The sequence below is a fragment of the Hypanus sabinus genome, chromosome 8 (genome assembly GCF_030144855.1).
Source record: "Hypanus sabinus isolate sHypSab1 chromosome 8, sHypSab1.hap1, whole genome shotgun sequence".
In the NCBI taxonomy this organism is placed as follows: domain Eukaryota; kingdom Metazoa; phylum Chordata; class Chondrichthyes; order Myliobatiformes; family Dasyatidae; genus Hypanus; species Hypanus sabinus.
The window spans coordinates 164,115,794-164,142,318 of NC_082713.1; the positions used below are offsets into that span (position 1 = coordinate 164,115,794).

At 40.2% G+C, this 26,525-nt stretch overlaps 1 protein-coding gene and 1 long non-coding RNA gene across 5 annotated transcripts in view; one reads left to right on the forward strand and one right to left on the reverse strand.

The window, feature by feature from the left end:
* Window positions 1–26,525, forward strand: part of LOC132398673 (potassium voltage-gated channel subfamily C member 2-like) — a 179,883-nt gene that overhangs the window by 88,338 nt on the left and 65,020 nt on the right. The window lies entirely within an intron of this gene.
* LOC132398674 (uncharacterized) lies at window positions 13,863–21,840 on the reverse strand. 2 transcript variants are annotated; one of them, XR_009513767.1, is made up of 4 exons: window positions 21,381–21,840; window positions 20,720–20,857; window positions 18,650–18,700; window positions 13,863–14,555 (listed from the first exon to the last, which is right to left on the reverse strand). It is a non-coding gene; the product is annotated as an uncharacterized LOC132398674 (long non-coding RNA). The 2 variants fall into 2 exon arrangements; XR_009513766.1 differs by lacking the exon at window positions 13,863–14,555 and having other exon boundaries at window positions 18,074–18,700.

A 26,525-nucleotide genomic window follows, 5' to 3' on the forward strand; every position in this document is an offset into this window, starting at 1 on the left:
TCTAATTCTAAAGTATCACGTTCAATTTCAATAAGGGCAATTTTAAAAGAATATTGAGGTCTTACTGCAGATGCAGCTGCAAAAAGTGTTTGAGAGAATTGAGTTCTTTGAAGCCATCAGAGGAGCTGATTGTTCTTCTTTGAATGGAGCAGTTTAAGAGTTAATTGGAGAGAGCTATTTATCATCAAGAAGAGCCATGGTTATGATAGGCCATATGGCTTTCTGAACCCTATTATTACATATGATTCCATTTTGTCACAAAAATTAGAAGAGTTTGTTCTGCTCTTGAATAGCATTACTTAATTTTTTTTTAGGTTAGCATAAAGCAACAGAAAATCAGGTGGATTTTCTGTTTTTCAACTGTAGTCTTGTTGGGTGCTTACAAGTGGAAATACACTCAGTGTCACAAGGTTTCACAGCTTAGTTGACCTCTTGAATTTTGGCGTACCTGCAACTTATCCTTTGAGAAAGATAGTCAGCAGTGAAACACAGAAAATGTGTAAAATAAGATCAGATCTAATCTATACAGCAGGTGCTATTCCTTTTCAACTACGAAGGAAAACCCACCTACATTGCTCTACTTCTGAGTGAAACCCCATTACTATTCCTATTCATTGAACCCATGAACACTACCTCACTACTTTTTTATTTCTGTTATTTTGCACTACCTATTTTAGCTTAGCTATTTAATAGACATAATATACTTAATGTAACTCAATTTTTTTCCTCTATATTTATTTATCATGTATTTCATTGCACTGCTGCCATAGGGTTAACAAATGTCACAACATATGCCAGCAATACTAAACCTGATTCTGATTTTCCTCCCTTCTCCCAGTACCCCTTGACCCCTTTACCAATCATGAATTAATCAATCTCTGCCATATATACACTCTCAATGACTTGGCCTCCACAGCCATCTCAGACAATGAATTCCATAGATTCACCACTTCTTGGCTGACGAAATTCCTCCTTATCCTTATTCTAAAGGAATATCCCATTATTCTAACACTGCCCTCAAATCCTAGACTGCTACTAATGGAAACATACTACTCTATCCAGACCTTTTCAGTATTGTGTAGGTTTCAATTAGACCACCCCTCATCTTTCTGAAGTCCAGAGCTATTAAATATCCCTCAAATTTCTGAGGTTGTTTTGGCTTTGTCAGTTGCCACTGCTGCCTTGCCTTGCCTTCACTGGCAAGTTGCTAAAAGCCAGGTAAACCTTCAGCTGAGCTGTTAAGTGAAGAAACTATTTGAAACTTCCACGCAATCTGAAGCCTTTGTCAGTTTTGATGTCCTGTTCATGGCATTGCTTGTTGAATGATGTTTCACTTAACACCCTAAAATATTTGAATGGTTTCAGATACTCTCCCCATCACTAAGCTGTTCCAACAACCTATGGACTCACTTCCAAAGATTCTTCATCTCATGTTCTTGATATTTATTATTTAATTAATTTATTATTAATGTTTTTAAATTTTCTATTTGTACAGTTTGTTGTCTTATCGTGTTGGGTATAGTCTTTCACTGATTCTGTCATGTTTCTTGATTTACAGTGTATGCCCTCAAGAAAATTAATCTTGCTTATGGTGACATATACGTACTTTGATAATAACTTTACTTTGTACTTTGAACCTTTATTTTTCATTCACATTTTTTCAGGTGTTACATCGCATTATAATATATTTTTAAGTCAGCTCAGTAAGTTTAGACAGGAACTGTTGGAGAATAGAATATCAGAGTTTCCCTCTATCTCTTTCACATGACATTAATTACAATTTTTGAGGCGCCACAGTAGCGTAGCGATTAGCATGACACTACTACAGCTCAGTACATCGGTGTTCGGAGTTCAAATCCAAAGTCTGTAAGGAGTTTGTACCTCCTTCCCATGGAATGCTTGGGTTTCCTCCATGTCCTCTGGTTTCATCCCACAGTTCAAAGATGTACCACTTAATAGGTTAATTGGTTGGTGTAAATTTTCTCATGATGAGACTAGGTTTAAATTGTGATTGCTGGGAAGTGAGGCTTGAAGGATCTGAGTATCGCTAAATAAATTCACAAACCACAACTTACATTGTTTTGATATTAATTTGTTCAATTGTTTTCAGAAAACAAAGAACAGTTACTTGGTTGTTGCACTTAATTAGCATACAGTCTTAAATTTAATTTCACATAATCCTTCTATTTACTCACCATCAGTATTTGTTTAAATTAATGATAAATTTGCTTTTAATGCCCAACTCTCCAGAACAGATAACATTAGTAACTCAATTGGTACTATACAAATAATTAATGTGAAATACTATTCTGGCCCAAATCCAATTGTCGGCAAAACAAACTCATTGTAATGAATAATATCAATGCTGTATTTAAATAAACAAATTAGGTAATTAACATTTTAAACATAGTTGTACCCCTTTATAATTGTTACTTGCCATATTTAAAGGTTACTTCAAATGGGGTTTCACTCAGAAGTAAAGCAATGTAGGTGGGTTTTCCTTTGTGGTTCTGCTGCACGGTATCTGGAGATAGTGTGGGCACCGAATCTTTATTGAGGGTTCAAATGTGTATACCACATCACTGTCATGGCCATGTCTCTTTTCAAAGTGCATTATCAGAGGCATCTAGATACAGTGAGCTCTCAGAAGGCCATCCAGGCAGTCTATGTGTGCAGGCCTCAGTTTCTCCTGTACCTTGTGTAAGAGCGACAACAACAATACAGGCAATGCATTGAGAGCTGCAGAAATGAAAAGAATATATATAACATTGTTGCAGGGAGGCCATGGATAATGACCTTGAGAACGAGCTGGCAACAGCAAGATTTGGCTGAGTATCAAATCAGCATTAACCTAATCATCCTGCGAAGATCGGCAGTGGATAATATTACTTGAAGTACATTAAAATGCATTCATACTATTATGACTTGAACAAATAAATGCATTTTGGACCACGTTCTCCATTTTATTTGATAAAGTTGGTAAAAACACTTCTGAAAGGGCTTCTCTGAAAAGTTTTTCCTCCACTGACAGAATTCCGACTACTCCCATTTGTCTGGAGATATGCCAGTCGGTGGCGTGTGGACAATGGAAAATGCATGGATAGAAATGGGGTGAAAAAAATCTATACTAAAATGATGGCTTTGTTAATATTGTTCTTTCTAAGATATTAGAAAGCCATGTCACTCACGGGAAATTTTGTGAAACTACTTCAAAGTTCAAAATGTTCAACAGTTCAAAGTAAACTTATTATTAAAATACATATATGTCACCATATGCAACCCTGAGATTGTAGACATAAACAGTAAATACAAGCAACACAATACAATGAGTGAAAGACCACATATAACATGACAATCGATGTGCAAAAGACAACAAACTATGCAAATATAAAAAGAAAAGAAGAAATAATAAGAATAATAAATAAGTAAACAATAAATATCAAGAACATGAGCTTATGAGTCCTTGAAAGTGAGTTCATAGATTGTGGAAACAGTTCGCTTATGGGGTGAGTGAAATTATCCTCTCTAGTTCAAAAGCCTGATGGTTGAGGGGTAATAACTGTTTCTGAGCTGGTGCTGTGGGTACTGAGGCTCCTGTACCTTCTTCCTGATGACAGTAGTAAGAAGAGAACATTGTCTGGACAGTGCAGCTCCTTTGTGGTGGAGCACTCTGTATCGATGTCCTCAGTGGTGGGGAGGGCTTTACCCATGACGTATCCACTACCTTTTGTAGGATTTTATGTTCAAGGTCATTGGTGTTTCCATACCAGGCTGTTAGGTAAACAGTCAATATACTCTCCACCATACATCTACATTAACCCAAGCAGTTAACATTCTTGCTAAGTGAAAACAAATCAAATATAGTAAATGTTAGGATCACTTTAGATCCCAGACCTGGGACACTGCAGAGTAGGCTCACTTCAACTCCAAGGTTTGGTCAAATAAAAAAAACCCAGCATCAATGGCAAAGTTTATTACTTCGCAGAAAGACGCAGAGCTGAAGTCACTCTTCATCAAGTAAATGGCATGAGTCCCTTATACATGTTACTCTCTAATCAGAGGAAGTATAATTGAAATTAATGGAATAACTTCACCAAGCTTGGAGAGTCAGTGCACATATATCTCATGATAGCACACAAATATGTAATCATTCTAAGTTGCACCGATACCCACCATCAGAGATTTCTACCAAATATATTTTACTACCTATCATTTTTGCAATAATTATAGTTCCAGTTCCTTCAGTCATACAACACAGAAACAAGTCTTACTGCCTCACTGTTTCATGCCACCCAAGGTGACTCTATCCCTCTACACGTAACTTTCCTATCCATGTAACTTTTCTTTCAAACATTGTAGTTTTACCTGCCTGTCTCAGGCAGCTCACCTTCTGTGTGAAAACCTCATTCCTTCAATCCTGTTTAATTTTTTCCCCCTCACTTTAAACCTGTGCCGTCTAGTTTTATACTCCCCTAATTCGGCAGAAAAAATGTTGACCGTTCACCTTTTCTATACGCCCTCATGACTTTAGAAACCTTTATAAGCCTCTAAACGCCAGGAAGAACACTCGCAGCCTGTCCATTCTCTACCTACTACTCAAGTCCTCCAGTAACATCCTTGTGAATCTTTCCCACCACTTCTCTTGCTTAATGGCATCCCTTCTATAATATGGCAATCAGATCTGCCAAGTGCAGTCTCACTACCAACTTACACAGCTGCCATCTGACTTCCCAACTCTTATACTCAGTGCCCTGACTGATGCAGGCAAGCACACCATCCACATTCTTCATCACCCTGTACACCTGCATATGTTACCATTGTCAGGGATGTATGTATCTCTGAGTCCCACTGTTTTACAGCACTCCCCTGCCATTCATTGTTTATTTTTCCAAAATGCACCATTTCACACTTGCCCAAGTTAAATTCTATCTGTCATTCCTTTGCTAATTTTTCCAATTGATCTACATTTTGTTGGATATTCAGAGAGCCTTCTTCACTGTATTTGATCATTTATAACCCAAAGGTAACTTACATTCCTAAAAAAAACAACATGGATTGGTTGGGTTGAGTTGTTCTCCAATCAACAATCCACTGATGTCAAAGTGTAATCAAGTAAGTTGCCAAGATCAGAGAGCAACTCATGCCAACCATCAGCCACCCGAGTTACACATCTTCTGAAACATGTGGATGAGATAGTCTACTAACCACTGCAAATTGTGCAATGAGAGGTTAATTCTGAGGGAAGTTGGTGGGAATGTTGGAGAGTAAAATAGTTTAGTGTATAATGTGCGCTTGATGGTGGACACAGATTTGGTGAGCCAAAAGGCCTGTTTCTGTTTTGTCCATCTCAGTGACTCTATCATTTCAATGCTGTGATGTCAGTGACTGTTTTAGGTGATGCATTAAGAATTATGTATCAAAGGGAAACTACAAATTAATAGAAACAGCATGGTAGTCAACCTTTCACTTTATTACCTTTGGAAGAGATATGCTGCTGAAATAAAGGGGGGAAACAATTAAACAACCAGGAAGAAAACAGAACACACATGAACCATGAAGTGCAGAATGAGGGAATAGAACCTGCTCTTCAGTGTAGTAATAGTACACAAAACCGTGAGAGTTCCAAGTTATTTACCACTGTTAATGTTGCAGTAATTTTACTGCTCTGTATTCCCAAATGGTTAATTATTCTGTCTTTATTTTAACGCCCATAAAATGGGACAATAAACCACTACTGATCCCTTAGTTGTCGAGTTGTTGAACTAAAAATATGAGTATTCTGAACCATAGATTCTGATAACAGCTTCGGTTGGGTGCAAGTTCTCACTTCAAGCATGAAACTAAAACCATTATATTTGTCTGAACAAAAAGTACTTGGATGTTAAACTAAACAGACAACAAAAAGATGTGTTCCGAAGTTTAGAAAGTGTATTTTCATGTTGTGTAAGGATTTATGATGAAAGACATGGATGTGCCAAATTTAGTAGCCTCTTAAAAGTGGTTTGAGAACTGCACTGCTTGCAATTAACATTATTACAATTTGCAACAACACTAACTGTGATGGTAAGTGTTTGCACACCTCAGTAATGAACCCAGTTCTGCACAATATCAAAGGATGCCTGCACCCCTTAAAGGGGAGCGGAATTGTGACCAGAGCAGATGGCAAATTGCAGAGAAATCTGTGTTAACTGATTGCAGCTACGTATCTCACACATTCTTCTCTGAATGTTGTGGCCTCCTGCTCTTCCTCTTCCTCATTCTTCCAGAACTTTGCCTCTGTGCTACCCTCTTAGCATTTGTTAAGCGACATACCCAATTGTCCATGTGGGAATAATTGGCTAGTGCGGCATCGGCCACAAAACCCTTTGTGGACTTCAGCAATTTAAAGAATGTTTGTTGAATTTTTCCAACAGCTAATGAAAATAAATCAGTAATTAACCAGAATTTAGTTAACAATCACCTTATTTATTCACAGAGATACAAAAGTAGGTTGGGGGGGGGGGGAATAGGTATAGTTGCAGAGGCAGCAGATCTGCAGAAAGATTTAGACGGGTTGGGAGAGTGGGCAAAGAAGTGGCGAGTGGAAAGCAGCACAGGCAAGTGTGGGGTTATGCACTTTGGTAGGAGGAATAAAAGTGAGGACTGCTTTCTAACTGAGGACAGAATTTACAATCAGGGTGCAAAATAATACAGGAGTCTCGGTCCAGGATTCCCTTAAGGATAACTTACAGATTGAGTCATTGGTAAGGAGTCCCTTTTAAAATAGTTAGAAAGAATTCATTTTATAAGCAAGGATGTACTGCAGAGAATCTCGTGCCGCTCCCTTCATGTGCTTTGAAGGGTACAATATATTCAGCTGGAGAGGGAGAGTTTCCTTGGCTAGCCTGCCTGTGTATGTATCCTGAGTCTGCCTGCAGTTTTTTGAGAATCTGAGTGTTACAATTCCTTCAGGTACAAAGGTACCGAGGGGACATATTAAAACCTTGGTGTAGAATTCACTATCTGATGTGCTAACTGCAGAAGGGATTCAATGGAACTGAATTCCAAGAGTAGCTTTCAACTGTTTTATGTTACTGTCATCTGTACTGGACAATTAATTTAAAACAAAATCCTTGGAAATCTACTAGTTTCAGATAATAAATGGTTCTCCATAATTTAAGTTATTTTCATTATTTAAAATTAGATTACCTAAGTTGGCAAAGTACACGTTGAATAAAAATGACTCTTTTAGTGATTAAAACCCTATTCACCTGAATTAATAAAACTAACAGAAGTCTTAAACATTAAAAGGAATAATTATTGCATTTTAAACTCGGTCTGTATGTACTGACTCATGGAAGAGTTTATATTGGCTAATGTGCACAGGAGCCTGAACTAAAACTTGAATCCTGACCAAGTTAGAAAGTTAATTTGTTTTGAACATTGGTCCCAGGATTGTTAACTGCACTCAAACCAAAAACTGCTATACTCTCACTCTTTGTAAAACACTGTTTTTGTTTATGTGACTGCTCTTATGTATAAAAATTTCAAACATTGTTTTAATTTTGTACTTTTTGTTCAAGATATCCAGAAAATTGTTCACCTCTTCTGCATAAATGATAATTATATAATTTAATGCAAAATTTACAAATTACATTCCTTTGATGTTTATGTTAAACGTTTTACTGAATTCTATTGTTAGCTACAATGACTGTGACAAAAATAGGTGAAGTATTGCTGAATCTTGTTTCCCTGGTTCAATTTGCGGCAAGATTTGTCTTATTCTGATAAATATACTTCAAATAGTTGGAACACTTTACAACTCCTGAAAGAGAGGTTTTTCTAATGAGAATAGAAATAGACACCAGAAATGATAGAATTTTTTTTCTTTCCAAGCAGATAGTTTTTCTTGGTTACTTATTTCCCTTTGGTCCTCAACTTGTGTGTAATTGCCTTCTGACATGTTTAAGAATTTTCCATTACATTGTTCTGCATCAGTTGACATACTGTTCATTTTTTTTCTTTTATATGCTATCGATTTTTCTAAAACTTTGATTCTTACCTGTACATGTAGCAGTAATAACATAATGGTGACCATAAATGATTATAATCTTTAATCTAATATCACATAGTGTTAACAGTAATGCCCATGGTAATGTTTTAATGTAGGTTCAACTGTGATCAAATTAAACTTAAATTAAGATTAATTGCTTTGTTTGGTGATTATATTGTTCCTTTTCATTTATGATCTGTGGTAGGATTGAAATACATGTAAATAAAAAAATGATTAAAATATAAAATATAGAATTAGTTCATTCCCATCTGAAAAGGCAAAGCATGGCCTAATATTTTTAATATAGCCATTTTTCAGAAGGAAAGTGAAGTGTTTTATTTAAAATAATGCTTTTTTATTGTTCATTTGTGTTTTTGTTAAATTCATCTGAATCTTAGAACATTTTGTGATCAGCATTTTCTTTGCTGCCTCTGAACTTCACTTTATTGACTTCAATGGAGTGAAGTTCAGAAACACAGAATAACACACTGATGTAACTGCACAGAGGCAGAGTTTTATTCTAAGCACCTCTGTTTCTTACATTACTGTGACCTCCATGAGTGATGTGATGCATAGAGTTATATGGCACAGTTGACCCACTGAATCCAGTCACCTCATCAAACATAAGAACATTAGATCAAAAGAAATAGGAGCAGGAGTCGGCCATCTGGCCCATCGAGCCTGCTCCGCCATTCAATAAGATCACGGCTGATCTGGCCATGGACTCATCTCCACCTACCTGCCTTTTCCCCATAACCTTTATTTCCCCTACTATGAAAAAATCTATCCAACCTTGTCTTAGATACGTCTACTGAGGTAGCATCCCATGCTTCATTGGACAGAGAATTCCACAGATTCACCACTCTCTGAGAAAAGCAGTTCTTCCATCCTAAATCTACTTCCCTGAATCTTGAGGCTATGTCACCTAGTTCTAGACTCACCTACTGGTAGAAACAACTTCCCTGCCTCTATCATATCTGTTCCTTTCATAATTTTATATGTTTCTATAAGATCTCCTCTCATTCTGAATTCCAGTCCCAGGCTACTCAATCTTTCCTCATAGACTAACCCCCTTATCTCTGGAATCAACCTGGTGAACCTCCTCTGCACTGCCTCCAAAGCCAGTATATCCTTCCTCAAGTAAGGAGACCAGAACTGCACACAGTACTCCAGGTGCGGCTTCACCATTACCCTGTACAGTTGCTGTATTACCTCCCTGCTCTTGAAATCAATCCCTCTAGCAATGAAAGCCAACGTTCCATTTGCCTTCTTGATAGCCTGCTGCACTTGCAAACCAACCTTTTGTGATTCATGCACAAGCACTCCCAAGTCCCTCTACACAGCAGCATGCTACTACTTTTTACCATTTAAATAATACCCTGCTTTTCCATTTTCCCTTCCAAAGTGGATGACATCACACTTACCAGCATTGTATGCCATTAGCCAGACCCTTGCCCACTCACTTAACCTATCTGTATCTCTCTGCAGACTCTCTGTATCTTCTGCACAATATGTTTTTCCACTCAATTTAGTGTCATCAGCAAACTTAGATACACAACACTCGGTCCCCTCTTCCAGACTGGTAAGGTATATCGTGAACAGTTGTGGGCCCAGCACCAACCCCTGCAGCACACCGCTCACCACTGATTGCCAAACAGAGTAATACCATGTATCCCAACTCTCTGCTTCTATTAGTTAAAATTATGAGGGGGATAGATAGAGTTGACATGGATAGGCTTTTTCCATTGAGAGTAGGGGAGATTCAAACAAGGGGACATGAGTTGAGAGTTAGGGGGCAAAAGTTTAGGGGTAACATGAGGGGGAACTTCTTTACTCAGAGAGTGGTAGCTGTGTGGAATCAGCTTCCAGTAGAAGTGGTAGAGGCAGGTTTGATATTTTCATTTAAAAAAAAAATTTGGATAGGTATATGGACAAGAAAGGAATGGAGGGTTATGGGCTGAGTGCAGGTCAGTGGGACTAGGTGAGAGTAAGCGTTCGGCATGGACTAGAAGGCCGAGATGGCATGTTTCTGTGCTGTAATTGTTATATGGTTAACCAATCCTCTATCCATGCTGAAGCATCACCTCCAACTCTATACATCCTTATCATGGATGTTGTGGTAAAACACCTTTTTACACTGATCCTGTTGTAATACTTCCCACATTCCCATGAACTCTCCCAAAGTTGTACCATACCTATACATGATGAACAATTTACAGTGATCTTTAACTTACCAACTCACAAATCTTTGTCAGGTCTGAGAGAAGTGGAGAACCTCGAGGAAATCCACACGGTCACAGGGAGAACATGCAAATTCCACAAAGGCAAAACTAGATTCAGAATGAAAGCCAGGTAGCTGAGCTGTACTGCAGCATCTCTTGTGACTCCACCATCACCCTGCTGTACCATGGCCTGTCAGATAAAACCTTCGCTTGGAAGTGCAGCTGTACTCCATTCTTTCCAAGTATTTACCTTACAAAGGCCTTCGTCAAAATGTTTTGCTTAAAATGATTTTGTGCTTATTGTTACCAAAGCCGTGACCACCCTCAGTGATATTGTGTCCTGGAACACTGATTGTAGTCTGTACCTAGTTTCTGAGAAATTTTCAGCTCAGTCTGTGATTTGTAAAAAAAATACATAATTAAAGGTTTATATCTGAGGATTAGCCATGTTTTTCTTTCTGTCTACATGCTAAACTAGGGTGTCAGAGATTGAATTCCAGCAAGGTTAATTTTTTTTTTAATTTGTATTCTGTGCAACACCTGCAGGCTTTGTGTCACTTGACAAATGAGAATAAACTCATTCAGGCTCTCTTAAGTGATACACCAGCTGTATCAACGAGAATGCATGTTCTCTCTGTCAATGGCAAGTTATCTTCCCTTATTTCTTAACTTTGGCTAACCTTGCACATATTTGTCTTTCTTAGCTTTCCATTTGTTTACGGTCCTCTTATGTTTGGAAGTGTATGCCTCAGCATCCATGGCACTGTCCACACTGCACAACAAAATTATTTTTTGAAAGTGTTGCTTCCTCAGAACTTTTTTTGATTATAATGGACTGCGTGAAGCTGAATGCAAATTATAATTTCAGACTACTTGTATCACGTAAGAATTCAGAGAAACAAAAAATTAAATTTTATTGAATATAATGTTTTTAATTGCATAATGGTGCTGATGCTTTGCAATTGTTTAGCTATGTTAAAAATATTTTTTTGATGATTTTAGTTTGTACTCCTTGTCTGAGGCTCCTCACTTAAGTGTCCTACAATAATCAGCCGGCACTGATGGATTCCAGTTGCCCTGAAACCATTTCTCCATGACCACAACGTCCTGGTGAAACCTTTCACCATCCACGTCAATGACAGCACCAAGATTTGCAGGGAAGAAGCCTAAATGGGAATACAGAAAATAAATCTCTGGTGATGTGATGCACTTCATGGTTTTCTATGCTTGAAGTTTGTTGTCAGCCAGCTGCATGTAGTTTTGTGCTCTGTAGTTGCCAAGAAAATTTTTAACAACATCCTTGTATGTCTTTCATGCAATTTTCTCCAGTCTCACTAGAAGTTCTTCAAATTGCCTGTCATTGATGACCTGTTTTTGGTTTGTGGACCAATAAGAATACCTTCCTTAATCTTGGCACCAGTTATTCTGATTTGGATTATGAATTATGAATTATGAATAAAACAATATCTGTAGGCAATTTCAAAAATATGGTGCATGATTGGGATAATTTCATGGTGATTTTCATGATCAGCTGCCCAAAACCCCTAAGATACATCCAAAAGTATCCAGGAAGCAAAATCTTTGTTGTCCAGTGCAATTAATGAGTATTCTTTCTAGAGTAATGTGTAAGTGTGTTGCTTTCCACCTTCTCCACCTTTCTCATCTCAGCTTCTCACTTCTTTTCCCCTTCCCCCACCCATATACAGTACCTTGAACCTCACCTTGTTTCACCAATCACCTGCTGGCTTGTTCTCCTTCCTCTCCCCAACTTCCCCCTTCCATTCCAGTTGTGATGAAGTGTCTCGGCACAAAACATTGACTCTTTATTCCATTCAATAGATGTGCATTAGAGTTTGTTATAACCCTCAACCATCAGGCTCCTGAACCAAAAGGAATGACTTTACTCACTTTCACTAGCCCCATAGCCCCATCCCACAACCTATCAACTTCTTGTATTTGCAAAATTTGTCTTTTACGTACTAGATAAACACCCAAGTTCATGCTGTCTTTCATTGAGGTTATTATTCTATCAAGGATTTACTGAGTATGCTCAGGGTTGTATGTGGTGACATATATGCACTCTGATAATAAATTTACTTTGAACTTTGGGCTGCTGATTTCCTCCAGCATTTTGTGTGTACTGTATTATTCTGGATTTGCCACATTTGCAGAATCTCTTGTGTTTGTTATTTTCCAACATGCTTTCTATACTTGGTTTTACCATCCAGTCAGAATGTTGGCTCTGAAGAAGCAGGTGATATCACCCAAACAAAATAGATACTCATGGATATACACAAGAAGCCAGAATCAGGCAACATTGCTTTGAATTTTTTCAGTGATGCTGTTAACAGCAAAATTCATTCATGGTTACTTTCTGTCTGTTATACTTACCATCTACCCTTTAATGTATTTACTGCATATGGACAGACATTGGCATCGTCAATGAGTTTGTCGTGTCATTAGAAGTGGGCTCGGTAGACCACATTATGATGTGTTACTGCTTTCTGGCCGCAACATCCTATGTGATTTGGGATTGGGCTGGACTGATCTGTGGCCTGAGCTAATAACAGTGCTATATTAAACTGAACTGAACTAACCCGGATATGCCTGGACTCTTTCAGTAACTTTGTAGTTTGATGTTTTATATTCTGTGTTTTTCACTCGTTTTTGTTTGTTTGCATGATTTGTATTTCTTTTGCGCATTGGGGGTCTGACGTTTCTCTTTGCTTCATGGCTGTCTGTGGGAAGATGAATCTCAGGGTTGTATACTGCATACATATTTTGATAATAAATATACTTTGAATCATTCTAATCTTGTCAAATTTCATTTGATATTACTCATTTGACTTTATTTATCCTATTAAATAGACAATATAAAGACAAGCTCTTGTTGTGATCACGAGTATTTAATTTATTTGTCTTTGAGAAATCATTGCTTATAGAGGCTTCTGAGTGTTTAAGGTTTATCTACAAGCAGACTCAAGCAGGTGTTCTCTTGAGTGTTTAAAATATTACATCAGAAAATTTACAAAATCACAACTTTAAAATGTAAAGCAGAAGAATCCTGTTCTGAGATGTGCCAAGATGAGGCCACTCTCAGGGTGGAGGAGCAACAACTTATATTGTGTCTGGGTAGTCTCCAACCTGATGGCATGAATATTGATTTCACCTCTGGTATATAAAAAAAATTCCTCCCCACTCTCTCCTCTTCCTCTTTTACCCACTCTGACTTTTCACATCTTCTCACCTACCTATCTCTTCCTCTGGGTCCACTCTCCTCTCCTATCCGATTCCTTCCTCTGCAGCCCTTGACCTCTCCCACCCACCTATCACTTCCCAGTCAGACTCCTTCACCTCCCAACCCTTTTACTGTGGTATCCTCCTCCTTCCTTCTCTGTCCTGAAGAAAGGTTTTGGCCCGAAACATTCGACTGTTTATTCATTTCCATAGATACTACCTGACCTGCTGAGTTCCTCCAGCATTTAGTATGTGTGTTATTTTATGTTTCCAGCTTCTGCAGCCCTTCTGGTGCTTGGGAGTTTCAGTTATACTGGATCATATTTACCCCAGAAATACACTGACCCCTTATAGTTAAGTTAATAAAGGGATTGATATAATCTCTCTGAGAAGGTGAATGATTATTGGGAACCCCATTGAAGTGTGCAACATAAACATCCACTGGCTAATTGGCAAATCATCTGATTTCTCACATGACACTGGACAACAAAGATTTTGGTTCCTGAATACTTTCTGGGTGTTATTATACATATAGACTGAGTTAGATATTTGTACTTGCTGCCCATCCATCATCAGATTGGAATGTATTTTGTATTTCATTCAGTCATTTACCCCCAAAAGTACAGAAAGTTCTGATTTATTTTTTGAAAATTATGTCCTACAATAGGTACATTGACTTTTGCAGAAGAAGTTAATATTCAGTAAGCAGTTCTCAGCTTTGGCAAAATATACAGGGAAGGCAAAATGAAGGCTGATAGAGTGTAGTTTCCATGGCAATATGGCATGTCCATTTTAAAGTCTGGATTAAGCAGCAAATAATAAGTCTAATTGTTGATCATCACAATTTGAATTTGCCCGGAGGTAATAAAGCGGGCCTCACTAGGATTAGTTGATGAGGAGCAACTTTCACAGCATAATATACGTGGTTCCACTTACCTAATTCTGGTGTTTGTATGTCAGTCAATATACTCCACACACTGTCAACTGTCACTGTGGCCAAAAGGCTGAGAGAGAGACAATAATGAAGATTCTTCTATGGGAAGTTCGGAAATGAGAGAATGAGCCTGCAGACAAGAAAGTATCAACTAAAGGTTTCCTTACTACTTCCAGACTTGCGTCTTGCAGTGACCAGTTCTGCTCTGTCTAGCATTATCCCATTTCCCTTTAGCTCAGCATGATGCTGAAGCATTTCCATTCCCTTAGTGTAGGGATTCCCAACCTTTCTTATATCATGGACCATTTATACAATTAACTGAGGGGCCGGTGGACCCCAGGTTGGGAGCCCCTGTAGTAAATCCTGTAAACTATCTGGTAAGATAGAGAAGCATAATGTTGGTACTTCTGATGTGAAATTCAACATTTCCAAAATAACAATTGAGCAAGATATTGGTAAAGTTTAATAACCGGTCCCAGGAGACAACCACGGAGACACAATACACTGCTGATGCTAGAATCAGGAGCAACACACAAGATTTGGGAGGAACTCAGTTGGTCAGGCAGCAAATCTATGGATTGAAGCGAACAGGTAACATTTTGTTAAATTTCTGGCTCGGAGTATAGCACAGTACAGGCCCTTCAGCCCATGATATTGTATCTATCTTTTAATCTTATCCAAGATCAATGTAACACTACCCTCCCACATCACGTTCCATTTTTCTATCTTTCGTGTGCCTATCTAAATCTCTATTAAATCTTCCTTATGTATCTCCCTGTAACACCAACCCAACTGTACATTCCACAGGTACTCCTTGAGTAAAAATAAATCTAGCTATAATATTCACCCTATATTCTCCTCCAATCACCTTAAAATTATGTGCTTTTGTATTGGACATTTCCACCCTAGGAGAAAAGGCAAGTAACAGAGAAGGACTAACGTTTGCAGATCTTTCAGCCAGATTATGTTATATTGTAAATTAGTGCAGAGGCTATTTCCACCATGTTAAAAGATGTGTAAATATGTTCATAATAAGTGACTCCACAGGAAGTGCACAGGGAATCTAGCTTGCATTCCAGTTTAAGTTGATCAGTAATCGAGAGGCTGCATGCACAGGTGCATCAGGCGAAAGCAGGGATTTTTAACCTTCTTCATGCTGTGGATCCATCTGGCAGTCCACTGAAGTCTATGGATCCTTTCTTAAAATAATGTATTTAAATATATAAAATAAAATACATAGGATTACAGAAGAAACCAATGATAGTCCTCCAGCATTTTGTGTGTGATGCATGCAATTATGTTGAAATACAGTTATCAAAATAATAAAACAAATGGATTTGTAATATAGTAATATATGTTCTTCTTTATTAACACATTAAATAGCAAGACTACATTTGAAATCTAACCAAGTTAAAATTAAGTTTTACTTTTTAAAGACAAGACATATCAGTGCGAAGGCTGTTGTTGCTTAGCTTGAATAAGACCATTAAACTGAGGAGGTCTTTGATAAAGGAAAGCACATGTTGGACATTCAATCAATTTTGGTTTTTCGTTTTGACGGTCACAAGAGTTGAAAATCCTGATTTACAAAGGTATGTTGTTGCAAATGGAATTAAAGGTTCCATAGTTCACTTTACAAGGCAAGGATAGGCTTTTCTCAGGGGACATCAGAATTCTCCAAGGCTTTTTGAGTTAAACTACAATTTTAGTAAATTTTTATCCTAATATCAATGAGTTCATCTTTGGCCATGCTGTGATGACTTGTTGCCTACATTCAAAATTGAAGGAAATGCTAAATTTCAGTTAGAGTTCAGTGAAAATAAAGATGTACATTTTTTCCCATCCAAGTTCAAGGACACCCTGGAATCTATCTTCGTACCCCTACTTAAGAATACCTCGACTAAGGTATAAGTTCTGTTTTCATTTGAAAACTGTTTTCATCTTATTTTTTTTAGTTGTAACTGCTGTATTTTCTATTTTATGATCTGTTTTTATTTCAGAAAGTTGCTTTGTATTTCATTCTGCTAAACCAGATCATATAGATCCAATTGTAGGTCATACAGTGCAGAAACAGGTCCTTTCAGCTGGCAATCAGTTAATAATCCAAGGGTTCCCAACTTTTTTTATGCCATGGAACCCCATCAATTACCGAAGGGTCCTTAAACCCTAGGATGGGAATCATTGATTAAGACTAATCCTATATGCCAGCACTTGCTCTGTAGCTTCCAATGCTTTGATAATTGCAGTGCAGCCTTTGATTCTGTCTATAATATGATATCAAGCATTGCAAAATGCTTTTACCTTTTGTAGATGGACTTCAACTGGCAGGATTATGCTACAGACTTCATTGCAGGTAAACCCTTAATTATGACGAAGTATTGGCATGGCAATACCCTTGCAGAAATGATATTTACTGTTCTTTTTCATTATCAGTTTGTGTGTTTAAAAGCACGCAGAATTGTTGGAGCCATTCAGAAGACCAGGCAGTATTTGTGGAAAATAAACGGAATGAGCATCCTCTCAAAATATCTGATCAACCCAAGAGAATGGCAGTTTGGTACCAGCAGTGTCGCAGGAGTTACCAGACAGCGTTGAATTCAACATAGGACTGCCTTAGGGACTCCAGCTCCAGGCTTTTTTCCTTGCAGTTGACTCCCAAAGACTTTTCCTATGAGTGGATATAGCCGCAAGGAGATCAAAACTTTCCTTCTCATAGAGAAGTTGCCAACCACAGCTGACAAGCCCCACCTGCCTAAAGCAACTGGCTTTATAACCATATACCAATTACAGCACGGAAACAGGCCATCTCAGCCCTTCTAGTCCGTGCCAAATGCTTACTCTCACCTAGTCCCACCTACCTGCACTCAGCCCATAACCCTCCATTCCTTTCCTGTCCATATACCTATCTAATTTTTTTTAAATGACAAAATCGAACCTGCCTCTAGCACTTCTACTGGAAGCTCATTCCTCACAGCTATCACTCACTGAGTAAAGAAGTTCCCCCTTGTGTTACCCCTAAACTTTTGCCCCTTAACTCTCAACTCGTGTCCTCTTGTTTGAATCTCCCCTACTCTCAATGGAAAAAGCCTATCCACATCAACTCTATCTATGCCCTTCATAATTTTAAATACCTCTATCAAGGACCCCCTCAAACTTCTATACTCCAAAGAATAAAGACCTAACTTGTTCAACCTTTCTCTGTAACTTAGGTGTTAAAACCCAGGTAACATTCCAGTAAATCTCCTCTGTACTTTCTCTATTTTGTTGACATCTTTCCTATAATTTGGTGACCAGAACTGTACACATTAAGGCGTTAGTAACCCACCTTTGCACTTTCTCCTGTTAATAGAAGTGGTTCTGCTGGAAGTGGTTGTCAGATATTATTTGAGGTACACGTCATAGAGAGCATTTACTAGGTTATGGGAGCTCATTCCTACTAGCACCCAGCTATAACAGCCTTAAGTGCATGACTCCTTGCAATATATTATAAACATGCCAAAAAAACCCAAGTTGCTTCCATAAGACATAGGAGAAAAATTAGACCATTTGGCCCATCGAGTCTGTCTAGCTGTGACCCACCTAAAATATAGAACAGGCTTGGGTGGAATTTTTGCATAAATTTTTTGTTCTACTCTGTCTGCTGGAAGTTGAGTGAGTAGGTGATAAAATGTTGATTGGTTTTCATCAGGAGTAGTGGTGATATTCTTCACCACTGACTGACACTGCACTGGCTGATGTTCTTCAAGTAGTATCTGTCCTACCCCTCAGGCTCTTTAAGAAGCTTACATTCTTGCAGCTCTTCTTCAGGACATCATTGCATTGCGTTATTATCCAAGTAGCTTCTATATTCAGTAATGTATCTCCAGCATGCTGCAGAAATTTGGAAATCTGCTCCTTTAAATTTTGGATACTAAGCTTCATATAAACTTAGTTTGTTCTGTTTTTCCCTAAAATCGTCAACTTTCTTCCAAAAACAATCTTTGATGCCTTTCACCCATGCAACGATTTCTACGGGAGGTCCCTGGATGAGGTACTCTATCCCCAGCCAAAGAATATTCCTAAATATTTCCTCAATTCACAAGAATTTAAGGATACAGAATCCCAGCAAGGGTGGATTAGAGCTGCTGTTCAACCCCACTTTGTCCCCAACCTTGTTCCTGCTATCTCCACGTTCAGTGTTGAACTGGGGCAAATGAAGAAAGGCACAACTTATCTGAGACTCACCTCCAGGTACACTGAACTGCAGGTAACAAGCAGTGGCTTCAACTCGTCCTGCTGGGAAGAGAATTACCTGAGTTATGGTTAAGCTGGAGCAGAGGGAATTGACAGGATTTGTAAGGTTAAAAGAGATGTGCAGAAGAAGAGGGAAATATAATAGTTCCTTAGATAAAGAGCAATCAAAATACAAAGAAAAATTTATTATCAGTGTGCATGCATTCACCACATAAACCCCGAAGTTCTTTAGCAAATCTTGACGGTAACTGTAAACAGGATTAATGGACGACAAACTGTGCAAATGCAAATATAAATACTAGCAATAACAAGATAAAGAGTCCTTAAAGAGACACCATTGTTTGTGGAAACACCAGAAGTAGAATAGATTTCATTACCCCCTTTTGTTTGAGAGCCTGATGGTTGAGGGTTAGTAACTGTTCTTGTTGTGTGAGACCTGAACCACTTGTGTCTTCTACTTGAAAGCAGCAGTGAGGAAAGAGCATGGCCTGGGTGCTGAGGATCTTTGATGATCTATGCTGCTTTTCTGCAGCTATGTTTCATGTAGATGTGCTTAATGGTTGTGAGGGTTTAACCCATGATATACTGGATTGAGTCTACTACCTTTTGTAGGATTTTCCATTCAAAGGAATTGCTGTGCCCATACTATGCTGTAATATAGCCGATCGGCACACTTTCCACCTCACATCTGTAGAGGTTTGCCAAGGTCTCTGATGGCATGCCAAACCTTTACAGGCTCTTGATGAAGTAAAGGCACTGTTGTGCTTTCTTAGCAATTGTATTTGTATGATGGGTCCAGGACAGGTCCTCTGAGATAGTGACACCCAGGAATTTAAAGTTACTGACCCCCTTCACCTCTGATCTTCTGATGTTTGCTGGCTCATGAACCTCTGGTTTCCTTCTCCTGAAGTCCACAATCAGTCCACATTCCTCCTTTGCTTGAAAGTCAGGTGTTGATGCTTCCTGACCACTGATTTGGGCAGCAATTCCACCCTTTCTGTCTCCTACTTTCTTGCACCCTCCCCCTATCTCTAGCACTCTTTCCCTCTTTCTGTCCCCCACTTTCCCTTATCTCTGTCTCCCTTTCCACTCTTTTTCTCTCTTTCTGTCCCCTACTTACTCTCCCTATCCTATTCTTCCCTTCTCTCTCTCCTCCACTCTCTTTTCCTATCCCCCTCTTTCCCTCCCTCTGTTCCCCGGTTCCCCTCGCTCTCTCTCTCTGTCCCCTCCCCTCTGTCCACCCCCTCGTTCCCCTCTCTCTGTCCTCCTTCTCCTCATTCTGTCCTCCTCTTCCTCCTCTCACTCTGTAACTCTCCTCTTTCTAAATGTCACTTTCTTGTTCCTCTCTCTCTCTGTCCCCCTTCTTCATTCTCTATCTCCTTTCCATCTCTCTCTGTCACTCTCTTACCCTCCCTGTCCCCCTCTTCCCCTTTTTCACCCTCTGACCCCTCCCCATTCTCTATCCCTTTCTCCACCACACTCACATGCCCCCTCTGTCCACCACATTCACATGTAACCCCTCACACTATCCTTCCACCTTCTATATTCCAACCTATTCCCCGTCTGTCTATTGCCCCATTTCTCTTCTTTCACTGCTGCTCTTGTTCTCTCTCTATCCCTCTTCCTTGCCTCCCAAACCATCTTTCTGCCTCTAGTCTCTCTTTTCTCTACCCCAGACTCCTTTTCCCAATCTCTCCAAGACAAACTATATCCTTTTTGCAGTATTCTATAATGTTTGTATTCCATCATTGTATAAAACAGCAATTAATACCCAGTTACATTTTTTATAATCACATGATTAAACAAGATTTTATTTCAATTATCTGACAGCCCATATAATAATTTTATAATGTAGACATTAATAATAGTATGTCTCTTTAATTAATATGTAATCAGAACTCCTTTTTATGCCACCAATACCGTCCTTGGTTTTCAACTAGAAATTATGGTCATCTTAACTAATCTCTTCATACAATATATTTGCACATGCTTTAGTTAAAGTTTGTGTAAGCTCTTGAATGTGACGGAGAAGTGACACCAAAGAAGCATCATTGTTTATACCTATGCCAGTGAGTTAATAAACAGCTGGTACCCAGAAGCATCCGGCAGTGAGTAAGTTATGCGTACAGGGTTCACTTTCACTTCCACTGAGAGGGGAATGTCTTGGTATTGCTCCAGCACAGATTCTGTGGCATCTTCCTACGTCGAAAGGAATTAAGTATAAATTGCTAGGATGTAATTTTCTGCTTTTGCTTCCCCAGTGTAACTTAGATACATAATTTTATCTGCAGTAATTGCCAAAATATCCCCACAATTAAATACAATTAAGAATGCAATACAATTAAGAATACCCTAAGTTTAACTAATAATAGCTAATTAGTAGGAAATACTGTTTCCAATGCCTTTTTGTGTCAGTGGTGGACAGGCCACTACATGACATGATTTAAAAAGGCAGGCTTCAAGTTCAAGTTTAGTGTCAACATGTATATGACCAAGTGAAACACCATTCCTGTGGACCACAGTGCACCCACAAAACATGTTTCACACACAGCGCACAAAACAAAATGTTACCACAAACAAGATAATAAAGTATAATACAAAGAGCATGTAGTGCACAGTACAGGTAAACAGTAGAGGGTAAGCAATTCACTGTTCCAGTAATGAGACCTCTTTGGTGACAGGGTATTCATTAGTCTCACAGCCTGAGAGAAGAAGCACTTACAAAGTCTGGAAGTCCCAGTCCTGATGCTCCTGCTTCCTGATTGTAGTGGGTCAAAAAGATTGTGGGATGGGTGTTAGGGATTCTCAGCTACACTGCCACAACTAATGGAGAGGAAGACCCCAGTGATCCTCTCCACAGTTTTTACTATCCTCTGTGGAGTCTTGCAATCTGATGCCTTGCAGATTCTGTGCCTCACAGTTATACACAGCCAGACTGGGTGCTATCGATGGTGCTCATGTAGAAAGCTGTTAGAATAGAGCAGGGAGACTTGCATGCCTCCGTCTCTTCAGATACTGTAGACTGTGCTGTCCTTTTTTGTCTAATGAAAGATTAGATTGTATGTTATGTGCTCCTCAAGGAACTTTGTGCTCTTTGCTCTCTCCACTGCCAAGCCATTGATGTGCAATGGAGAGTGTTCGACCATTCCTGTTCCATTCCTATTAATGATTGTAACCTTGTGGTTTAATGCCAACTGTCAACGTTTCTCTTTGAGATAACTTTGACATTGTGACTTTTTTTAAGCACTGAATTGAACAGGTTTTACACTCTTCGATAGGCAGTTTGCTTGGACTGGCACTAGTACTGCCAGGAAGTCTAGACGTATAGTACTGTGTAGAAGTCTTAAGTACATATATATAGCTAGGGTGCCAAGGACTTTTACACAGCACTGTTGCTATTTTATGTATTGCACTGTACTGCTGTCATGCAAAAAGAAATTCATGACATATGTGAATGATGATGAACCTAATTCTGATTTGGGTCTCTATTGTGTCTGAGAATGGGAAGGAGGCAAGGAGAGGGGAATTGTGGTTGGAAAAGGAGAGGGGTAAGGGGAGGGGGCGGAAAGCACCAGAGAAACTTTCTGTTATGGTCAATAAACCAACTGATGAAGGGTCTCGGCATGAATTGTCAACTAGTTACTCTTTTTCAAAAAGCCTACCTGACCTGCTGAGTTCCTCCAGCATTTTTAGCATGTTTCTTTGGATTTCCAGCATCTTCAGAACTTCTTGTGTTTGGAATAAACCAGTTCTTTGGAATCAAAAGACCTTACCTGGTACCTCAGGGCTGTGTATGTCTGCACCCACACCATACTCCCACCCCTACCACTCCTTTTCTGCCACCAGTCTCACACTTCTCCCAAGGCATTACACTCTCAGCATTCCCAGCCTTCTTTGTTCCTGCCAGATTTGCAAACTTCCTCTCTGCTCCACAGAAGAATTAGGTGCTCTAGCTATATATATGTGCCTAAGTCTTTTGCACAGTACCAATGACGATTAGTGAAGACTGAAGCAACTTGCCGGTGATGTGATTCGATAGCCTGCACAATGTTCACAGCAAACGGCTGCATGTCTATAATATGAAAGGCAAATGAGTCAACACATTCAGGGAATTAAAAAAGGAAGGAACTATGTAAACTTGTGGCTGCTGTGTGTGATTTTAATTTTGCAATGATCAGCGCAAGCTTCACAGCATTCTGAGAACACTGAACTCTGAACCCAACAAATGTTATACTGTGGAGCTTCAAGCCTGGTAAAGCTCTGACGAAGCAAAGCATAATATAAATAATTTAATGACTCACCTAGTAAGTTCCCACAAAATACCAATGTACTAAAAATAATACATTGGCGGATTTCAACTTGTATGAAAGAGAAATCATGTATTTGCTTTGTTGAAACTTGTTAGATTTTACAGCTAGACATGATTGAGAGCTGATTCCCTCTTACCACTCAGCAAAAGTGTTAAATGTGAATTAATTCCTACTGCAAGTTATTGCCGTACTAGCAAACCCGTGAGAGTATTTTAGTGAGGCTGAGTAGCCAATGAGGCCGCACCATCTTCAGAGACAATGTTAAATTGCTATCAACACAATTAATAAGCTTAAAACTAAAAAGGTTAACTGATTATCTTCTTTCTTGCACATGTTAATTTTTTTTTACGGTGACTGAGGAAGCTGATTTCATGAAATGTGTAACCAATTTGAAACTCACTGACATTGATGCAGGGAGGAGGTAAAACTATGGAGTTAAAGTTGAGTAGCAAGCATATTGAGTCGTTTTACTGTGTTGAGGGGCTTAATCCAGAAGCATGAATGAGTGTTGAAAAATGTTACCCTGTCATATGCTGGAGACGCAAAGAAAAACTAAAGAGGACTGAAGTTGAAATGTTGAAATAAATAATATACTCTTCCAGCAGCTCCAAAAGATAAATATGGATTATTCTATCAGTGTTTCTGATAGTCATAGAATAGTGCAGCACAGAAACAGGCCCTTTGGCCCATCTAGTCGATGCCAAAACTATTTAAACTTTACCTACTCCCATCGACCTGCACTAGGACTATAACCCTCTAAACCCCTAACACCCACGTACCTATCCAAACATGGCTTAAAGGCTGAAATCGAGCTCACATTCACTACTTGCATTGACAGTGCGTTTCACACTTTCACAACTCTCTGAGTGAAAAAGTTTCCCTGCATATTCCCCTTAACTTTTCACCTTTCACCCTTAACCCATGATCTCTGGTCCTAGTTCCACCCACTTTGGGAGAAAGGCTTTCTCCTGAAATGCAGCCCTGTCCTCACTTTCGTTGAGAAGCTGATAACCATCTTATGTATTTCTAACATTTGCTATTTCTTCTCCAACTGTAATATGCACAAGTGCCCATACCTGATATCTGAACAAAACCCAAACAAGAAAGTTAGACAAATGGCCCCTGCCATGATGGGAATGTGAACCATCCCTCACTGTCACCATCACAGGCTTTCCTTTTGGTATGGCTTTGGTATGTTATTGTCACATGTGTCAAGATACAGTGAAAAGCTTTCTGTGTGCCGACCGGATCGATCATGCCATATATAATTTCATTAAGTCACTAAAAAGAAATGCTTCCCCTCTTGCTGCGGAAGTGATACCTGTCTCTCCTTTGTTAGTGAGAGAGAGCCAGAGGGATACCAAATCGTTGGAATGAACAGTTAGTGTCTGATGTCCTGTAAACAACCTTTGCTTGTTGCTTGCATGGAGAGTTGTGGGAATGCTGATACTTTCTGCTAGAATAGTTGGGGAGAGGGAGAGAGGGGAGGGTCGATGCTACTTGTTGTTTGTGCTTGGCAGGGAGTTAAGGCGCTTTAGGACTCTTGGGTTTTTTCTGATATTCATTCTTTGGGGTTTGTCTGTTTCAAGGAAGTCTGGGGAGAGTGAGAATTTCAGGATACATATTATATACATTCTCTGATATTAAATGGACCATTGAACCATTGAATGTGGTATTGCAGTTGTAGAAAATGTGCAGTGCAAGGGCCACAAGATGCATCACACCCTTTTAAGACCAAATCTTTCTGTGGTGGTAGTTAATAGTGTTATTCCGATGCCACTACCTTTCTGGAAGAGTTCCCATATTGTACAAGCAAGGCTATCAGTAAAGTTCAGGTGAATATCCTGTATGTTACGGGCTTTCTGGTGTGTGCTGTGCACTCTCGCTCAATATCAAACACAATACTTCTCAGATTCACAGTTTTCAATAAGCATGAGTTCTGCGGATGCTGGAAATCATGATCTACAGATTCAAACTACTGGAGGAACACAGCAGTTTAGCCTGCATCTACAGAGGGAAGTGAACAGTTCATGTTTCGGACCCTTCATTAGGACTGATGAAAAGTCTCAGCCTTAAACATCAACTTGTAGCGGTGTGCTACACGCAGCGCTAAAATAACGACACGGAGTCGGTAAACTGCAGTTAAAGAAAGATTTTATTTGAACTTCACAGCTTTGCTTTAAAGCCTCCCTGATCCCTCCCTCTCCGGGCGCGGATGCTGTAGGGGGCACATACTCACAAACCCCTGCAGGCTTTTCCCTTTGTTGGTGAAGCAGACCTGGCGCCCTTTTGGGACTGGCCTTTGTGCCGGCGCACTCGCTATTTGTGAGCCGGTTCGAGTGCGCTAGGAAGTGGGTTGCCACATAACCCCCCCTCCCCCAGAACCAGCGATAAACCCCCCCCAAAGTCCACAGTCTGGGCCAGACCCTGTTTGGGAGGTCGACCTCTGCGCCGCAGTGCTGGAAACTCGACTGGTTGCGCCGTCCACATGGGCCAGTTTGAGTCGGTCCACCGTGAAAACCTCCTCTCTGCCCCAACGTCCAGCACGAACGTGGACCCGTTGTTCCAGAGCACCATAAACGGCCCCTCGTAGGGCCATTGCAGTGGTGGCCGATGCCCGCCCCTTCGTACAAACACAAACTTACAGTTCTGCAGGTCCGGTTCTGCCCGTGCTGTGAATTGGGTATGGGGGCCAGGTGACCGAGCCTCTCGCATAGTCTGCCCAGGACTGCTGCGGGTTCTTCCTCTTGCTCCCTTGAGGCTGGTATGAACTCCCCGGGGACGACCAGGGCTGCGCCGTACACCAACTCGGCCGACGAGGCGTGCAGGTCGTCCTTGGGCGCTGTGCGGATGCCGAGTAGGACCCAGGGAAGCTCGTCCACCCAGTTAACTCCTCGCAGGCGGGCCATGAGGGCCGACTTCAGGTGACGGTGGAAACGCTCCACTAGCCCGTTCGACTGTGGGTGGTAGGCAGTGGTGTGGTGCAGCTGTGTCCCCAAAAGGCTGGCCATAGCTGACCACAGGCTGGAGGTGAACTGGGCGCCTCTGTCGGAGGTAATGTGGGCTGGTACACCAAAGCGGGACACCCAGGTGGCGATCAGTGCCCGGATGCAAGATTCAGAGGTGGTGTTGGTGAGGGGGATCGCCTCTGGCCATCTTGTGAACCGGTCCACGATAGTCAGGAGGTGCCGCGCGCAGCGCAACACTGGCAGGGGGCCCACGATATCCACATGAATGTGGTCGAAACGCTGGTGGGCGGGATGGAACTGCTGCGGTGGGGCTTTGGTGTGCTGCTGCACCTTGGCCATCTGGCAGCGCATGCACGTTCTGGCCCATTCACTGACCTGCTTGCGGAGTCTGTGCCAAACAAACCTGCTGGAGACCATCCGGACGGTTGTCCTGATGGAGGGGTGCGCTAAGTTATGAATGGAGTCGAAAACACGGCGCCGCCAGGCTGTCGGGACGATGGGACGGGGCTGGCCGGTGGCGACGTCACAGAGTAGGGTCCTCTCACCCGGGCCTACGGGGAGGTCCTGGAGCTGCAAACTGGAGACTGC